This window comes from Bubalus kerabau, chromosome 8 (genome assembly GCF_029407905.1).
Source record: "Bubalus kerabau isolate K-KA32 ecotype Philippines breed swamp buffalo chromosome 8, PCC_UOA_SB_1v2, whole genome shotgun sequence".
NCBI lineage: Eukaryota > Metazoa > Chordata > Mammalia > Artiodactyla > Bovidae > Bubalus > Bubalus kerabau.
In genome coordinates this window covers 101,708,974-101,715,262 of record NC_073631.1, presented here as the reverse complement: position 1 = coordinate 101,715,262, position 6,289 = coordinate 101,708,974, and the positions used below count along the sequence as shown (strand labels likewise).

Below are 6,289 nucleotides of genomic sequence, written 5' to 3'. Positions count from 1 at the left end.
AGACTTAGCAGCAAACATTGGCCCAACAAGTGAAAAACCCTTCACCAATACAATTTCTAATCAATCTTTTAACTACTCAAAGGAATCTGTGTTTAGGCAGTTTAGAACATCTCCTGCCTCTCACAGTTGGGAGGCTCTGAACAATCACATGTGGCCGGAAAAACCTATTCAGGCAGGCTAGAGGATTTCCAAAGGAGTTTGTAGGTTAAACACTGTCACACCCAGGAATTATTAACTGGAGCTGTAAGCTAACTCTTTTTCCAGAGAGAGGTAGTGGGAGACAGCCCCCCGTAAAGTCAGAGGTGTAGGTGAAAGCACAAAGCAGAAAGTAGGCAGACTCTGGGTTTGGGGGTAGATGCTCAAGAATTTCCAGGGGGACTCCTGAGGCTCGATCCCGCCTTTGCATATGCCGAGCCTCCTTTCTCATGACCTTTGTCATGGGCGGAGTGCCTCACGCTGGCTCCCGGCAGTGATAGAATTCCAGTTGAGCTATTCTAGATCCTCACTCAATATGCAATATGCTGGCTCCCAGCAATCACTCATTTTGCTTCTTGTTTGGGTTGTCTGGGGTGCCTTGGGGTGTTTTTGAGGAAACAGAAAGTGTTCACTATCTTAAAAGTATCCCCCTGTCCCGCTTCCTTTCACCTACAGTCCCTTCATCACCAGTAAGTAGTCAATTTCATCTCTTCTCCAGTATCCATCTCTCCCACCTCCTGGCGTAGGGAGACAAATTCCATCCTGGTTTCATGAAGGAAGAGTTATGAAGGCCTGTGTCAAAGGCTAAGGCTGCATAAAACCCAATAAATTATTTTCCTCCAGAGGAAAGAACTTCTGTGTTTTCATTATGCTATGGCCAGGTAAAATTTCACTTCAATAAATATCATTGTAAACATGCAGGTTTTTTGTATAGTCCAGCTTTTTTTCATATTTCTTTGTTGACTTGGTACAACATGCCTGAGTCAATTCAGGCTGCTATAAAAAAAATTCCATATACTGGGCAGCTAATAAACAACAGAAATTTATTTGGAAGCTCTTGGAAGTCTAAGTCCAACATGCTAGGAGGTTTGGTGTCTGGTGAGAGCCATCTTTGTGGTTCATAGATGAACTTTTTTTTTTTTTTGCTGTGTCCCCACATGGTAGGAAGAGTGAGGATCTCTCTGGGGCCTCCTTTATCAGGGCACTAATTATATTCATGAGGGTGCCATTCTCATGACCTAAGCACCCCCAAAGACCCTACTTCAAAATACCATCACATTGGGCATTAGAATTTAACATATGAATTGGGGCAGGGGGACATAAACATTCAGTCTGCAGTCATTTAGTCCAACAAACTAATTATATCTCCCTTTTAGATCAAATACATCCCTTTTTCACAAAAGTAACCAATTGATAGAATCTACCTTTGTAAGAAGAGTAGATAAGAGTTCAGTGTAGTTATGTCTGACTTCAGGGCATTCTTGATCTCCAGAAAGCAGCAATTCCTGTTAACTCCTCTTTTGTCTCTTTTCACACTACAAATCCCACTGAAAGTGAAAGTTGCTCAGTCGTGTCTGGCTCTTTGTGACCCCATGGACTATATAGTCCATGGAATTCTCTAGGGCAGAATACTGGAGTGGGTAGCCTCTCCCTTCTCCAGGGGGTCTTCCCAACCCAGGGATTGAACCCAGGTCTCCCATATTGCAGGTGAATTCTTTACCAGCTAAGCCACCCCACTAATACACCTAAAACCTCAAATAATGCAGTCATACCCTTGGGGGTGCGTGTTACCATGCTTTCTTCTACCAAAAGATGGAGCACAAAATTTTTCATTCCCTACTTCTTTCAGACTGTCCAATAGTGTCTGGTGGTGAATTCTATATACATTTCACCAAAACAAGCCAACAAAAAATGGAATGAAATTGGCTCATTATTTTGCTGTATGGATTCCAGAAACTTCCCTCACATTCTTCCAAAATGGAGAAGCAATGGTCACAAATCTAAATGGCAACATTATGTAGAGGAACAAGTGTTATCAAGACATAAATGTGGTTTTATCTTAACTTTACCTGTTAGCTGTGTGATCTTAGTAAAGCAAATAGCCTCTCTGAGCAGAGGTCTTCATCTATGGGCTGAATGATCTCTTAGGTCTTCCAGGCTCACTGATTCTGTACCTTTGCTTCTCTGCTTATTTTTAAAGTTTACCTTTTAGCATAGGATGTCTTTGTTCTTCTGCTTTTCTGATACTTTAAGAGAGCAAAAATTACTTTCAAAAATATTTAATTTCACAGTTTGCCATATACATTACTTAAAATGTCAATTTCCTTATCCAGAATTGAAAACATTCTTTGCTGTAGTTGACCATTAATTGATGTTATTTCTTTCTACTTGGCATTAATGTGAAGGACCTAACTTTGGCTCACGAGGAAAGAAGGATTGTTTCTAAAATTTTGGGAGAAGAATGGAGGAAAGAAGATTTAGTGTTTAGCTTGCTTTTATTTTATTTTATTTTATTTCCTGGCTACCCAGGAAAGGGTGCCAGTCTGAAAACAGCTGCTGGCTGGAAGCCGAAAATCCCCATGTGATAATGTATAGCGTTTGAGTGCTTAACTTGAAAAGGGTGTGGGGATCCCCCAGAGTCCTGCCCACCCCTTACCCCCGCAGTGGTGCCAGGGGTACCTCCTTAGGTGAAAACCCTCAGAGGTCACTTCTGAGGGACTTTCCAGCTGGAATAGTTCCAGGAAGCCTCACCACCTGCTGTGTGGTGACCTTGACACCATCTTCTGATAGAAACAGCCAGAGGTGGGCAGGGGGCTTCTAACCTCCTCCATAAAAGCCTCTACAATCCTCACTTCACAGTCTGTACCTTAGCATCCTTCCATCCCCATCCTAGAGACTCTCACACTCCACCCCCTCACATCAAGGCATCCACAGTCTCCTACTTCCTTTCACTACTCTGTCACTGGGATGGACGCCTTTCCTCTGTCAGCCTCTTCTCAGACTTTAAAATTCAGCTCAAATCATACCTGTTAAAGCATATCCTTCTCATACTGGTCTTAGTTTCCTGTTCACTCCTGAATATGATACTTGTCAAAATCACTTCTTCACTTCGCTACTTGATTATCAACTCCTTAAGGTCAGGGACAAGGTTATATATATATATATCTTTCTATATATATATCTCAATGCTAAATACAGTACTTTTACACATGATGGTTACATTTATGCCAACTTGGCTTCCCAGGTGGTGCTAGTGGTAAAGAACCTACCTACCAATGCAGGAGATGCAGGAGACCTGGGTTTAATTCCTGGGTTGGGAAGATCCCCTGGAGTAGGAAATGGCAGCCCACTCCAGTATTCTTGCCTGGAAAATTCCATGGACAGAGGAGCCTGGCAGGCTGTAGTCCTTGGGGCTGCAGAGAGTAGGGTACAAATAAGCACAATAGGTCGTGGCTAGCTACGGGGCACAGTTGTTGGTCAAAACCAATCTAGATATTGCTGTAAAGATATGTTAAAGATGTGGTTAACTTTTAAATCAGTAAAGTTAGAGTAGAGCAGACTACTCTCCATGTATGGGTGGGCCTCCCCACCCATATCAGTTGAAGGCCTTCAGAGAAAAGACTTCAGTCCCTCGAAGAGGAAGGAATTCAGTCTCCAAACTCCCTTTAGACTCGAGTCGCTACATCAAACTCTTGGAATTTCCAGGCTGCCAGCCTGTTCTGCAAAGTTTGGACTTGCCAGCCCCAACAATCATGTAAGTTCACTTCTTAAAATAAAACTCTCTGCCTCTCTCTGTCTCCATTTCCCTCTGTGTCTCTGTCTCTATCTGTCTCTCTGTTTCTCTTGCTCTCTGTCTCTATCTCTCCTCCTGTCTTCTGTCTGTCTCTTTTTCTATACACACACACACACACACATATAAAATATTGGTTCTGTTTCTGTGGGGAACCCTAATAACACAGTCCTTGTTTAGACCTCAGACTTAATTGCAAAAAAAGGAATATGGAAAGTGGGCAAAAAGCTGAATAGGAGAGGGAAAATGGCTGAAAATGTGTGGAAAGGTAGGCAGATTGCATGACCAGAAAAGAAACTACATGCCACTAGTTCTGAAATAATGATTTCTACATTTATTATGCACCTGGGTACCATATGTGCATAGAAATATTTTAATGCAATTGGATATCTTTAAATTTTAGAGATTCCCATGTAAATATCAAACTGTAAGGTAGAATGAGATTAAGATATGGAAATGGGGATTTAGGCCAACATAAAGCACATATAACAAAGCGTATTTATGTTTTGTAAGGGATTTTCTGGAATCTTTAGAGTCTTTTGGGACTGGATTAAGTCTTTGGGATTCCTAAACCCTTAGGAATCTTTAAGTTGTTTTCATTATTTTTAGAAGTCACACTGCCGGCTAAGCCTGCATAGGCCCATTAAAATATCAAAGTTTGTTTGTTTTTACCCAGAATTCTCTTAAACAAATGTGATGACATTGATTATCCCTTGTTGCTCAATATCTCTATTTGTTCATTGTAATTATCTTTCTTTAATTTTTTAAAAAAAATGGAAATATAGCTCAACTAATTAACAAATATAAGATTTTGATAGCAAAATCTTTTGAGACATAGGGGACCTAAGAGGTGGAGAAAATGGTGATGGAAAGGCAGGAATCCTGACTGGATGGCTGCTGAGCTCCTTCAAGGCCCCAGAGCTTAGTGAAGTCAGCCCAGTAGCTTATTAACCACTAGCTTATGGTGGCCAAATGCTAAGTGCCTGTCCTCAAGTTCACACACAGGTGGCACCAGTGAGATGGCCTAGAGAAGCCATCCCAGCTAGCCAGTGGGTCTAGGCAAGAGGCAAGGCGCTGGAACAACTGTGGCAGTTCTGCTCCTTAAGTCTTGGCCACGGGATGTTGAAGCAACAGCCCTCAACTCAGAATGCCTAACTCTGAGTCCCAGCGCTGTCCCTCACTAGGTCTGTGACATCTTTGTGCCTCACTTTCCTCATGTGTAAAATGATGCTGAAGTGTTCTAGAGCTGTTCTAAGAATCACACACTTGAACATCCAGAGTACCTGCAACAGTGCCAGAAACAGAGGAAGCCTCCAAAAAGAGTAGATCCTTGTTATAGGTCAGACATTGTATGTAACATTTGGTATATACTTCCTCTTAGTCTCCAGAATAATCCCTCAAGGTAGGCACTAGTAGAGAAAACTGATGCTTAGAGAGCTTAACAAACTTGTCCAAAGTCACCCAGCTCATCAGTGCCAGAAGCTGGACTCAAGCAAACCTTGATATTCCTGACTACTGTATACCTGCCCCTGTGGGGTGTGAGGTGTGCCTGTGGGGGACACCGGATTACCTCCCTCACCATGTGCCTCTGCGGCAAGTCCAGCCTTCCCAAGCTTCCATATTTTCATCCATAAAACTAGAGGGTTGTTTCCCAGTTTTGACAATGTATTATGGCTATGTGTACTGTTATCATTGGGGAAAACAGGATGAAGCATAACAGCAACCTTAAGTACTAATTTTGCAACTGCTCTGGAACTTCTAAAATGATTTCAAAGTAGAAAGTTCAAACGTTACTGTAGGGATAAGCCACTTGGCATTTTTCTTGATGTCAGGCACTGTGTTTTGCACACAGATGGTGCTCATAAATGCTTACTGATGTGATTGATTTGATTTCTAGAGAGCGGAATGTAACCAGTATGGAACAGAATGCTGTGTGTGATACTAAATCTAGAGGTCTCTCTGTAAAGTCTTGATTTATGGAGCAAGAACAGTAATTTAGATGTTTAAACATATCATTCTTTAAAATAACATTTTTCATGTAACTAAAATTTTATATTAAAAAATCCATCACATCAACAAACTAAAAAAGAAAAAAATCATGCAATCAAATCAATAGATGCAGAAAAAGAAATTGGCAGAACCTAACACTCACCCATGACAAAAACTCTCAGCAATGTACAGCACACAAAATATAGTCAATATTTAATAATAACTATAAATGGAGTATAATATTTAAAAATTTTGAATCACTATATTGTACACATGAAACTTATTGTAAATCAACTATACTTTAGTGAAAAAAACTTTTAAAATCCTCCTTTGGGTTATCTTGTTAGTATTTTAATTCTTGGACTGTTTTATGTATTATAAATATTTTCCCAGATAACCATTTATATTTCCATGTTCTTATATAGTCATTAAATATTTTTGAACACAATTCAAAAAGACCTCTCAGTAAAATGGGAATAGAAGGGAACTTTCTCAACTTGCTAGAAACTATTTGCAAAACTCTTACAGCTAACA

At 40.6% G+C, this 6,289-nt stretch overlaps 1 long non-coding RNA gene across 1 annotated transcript in view; it reads left to right on the top strand.

The window, feature by feature from the left end:
* The first annotated feature begins 3,585 nt into the window (after nucleotides 1–3,585).
* LOC129659527 (uncharacterized) overlaps nucleotides 3,586–6,289 on the top strand; it is a 37,365-nt gene continuing 34,661 nt past the window's right edge. The window contains exon 1 of the long non-coding RNA XR_008718111.1: nucleotides 3,586–3,730. This is a non-coding gene — a long non-coding RNA (uncharacterized LOC129659527). The remainder of the gene's footprint in view (nucleotides 3,731–6,289) is intronic.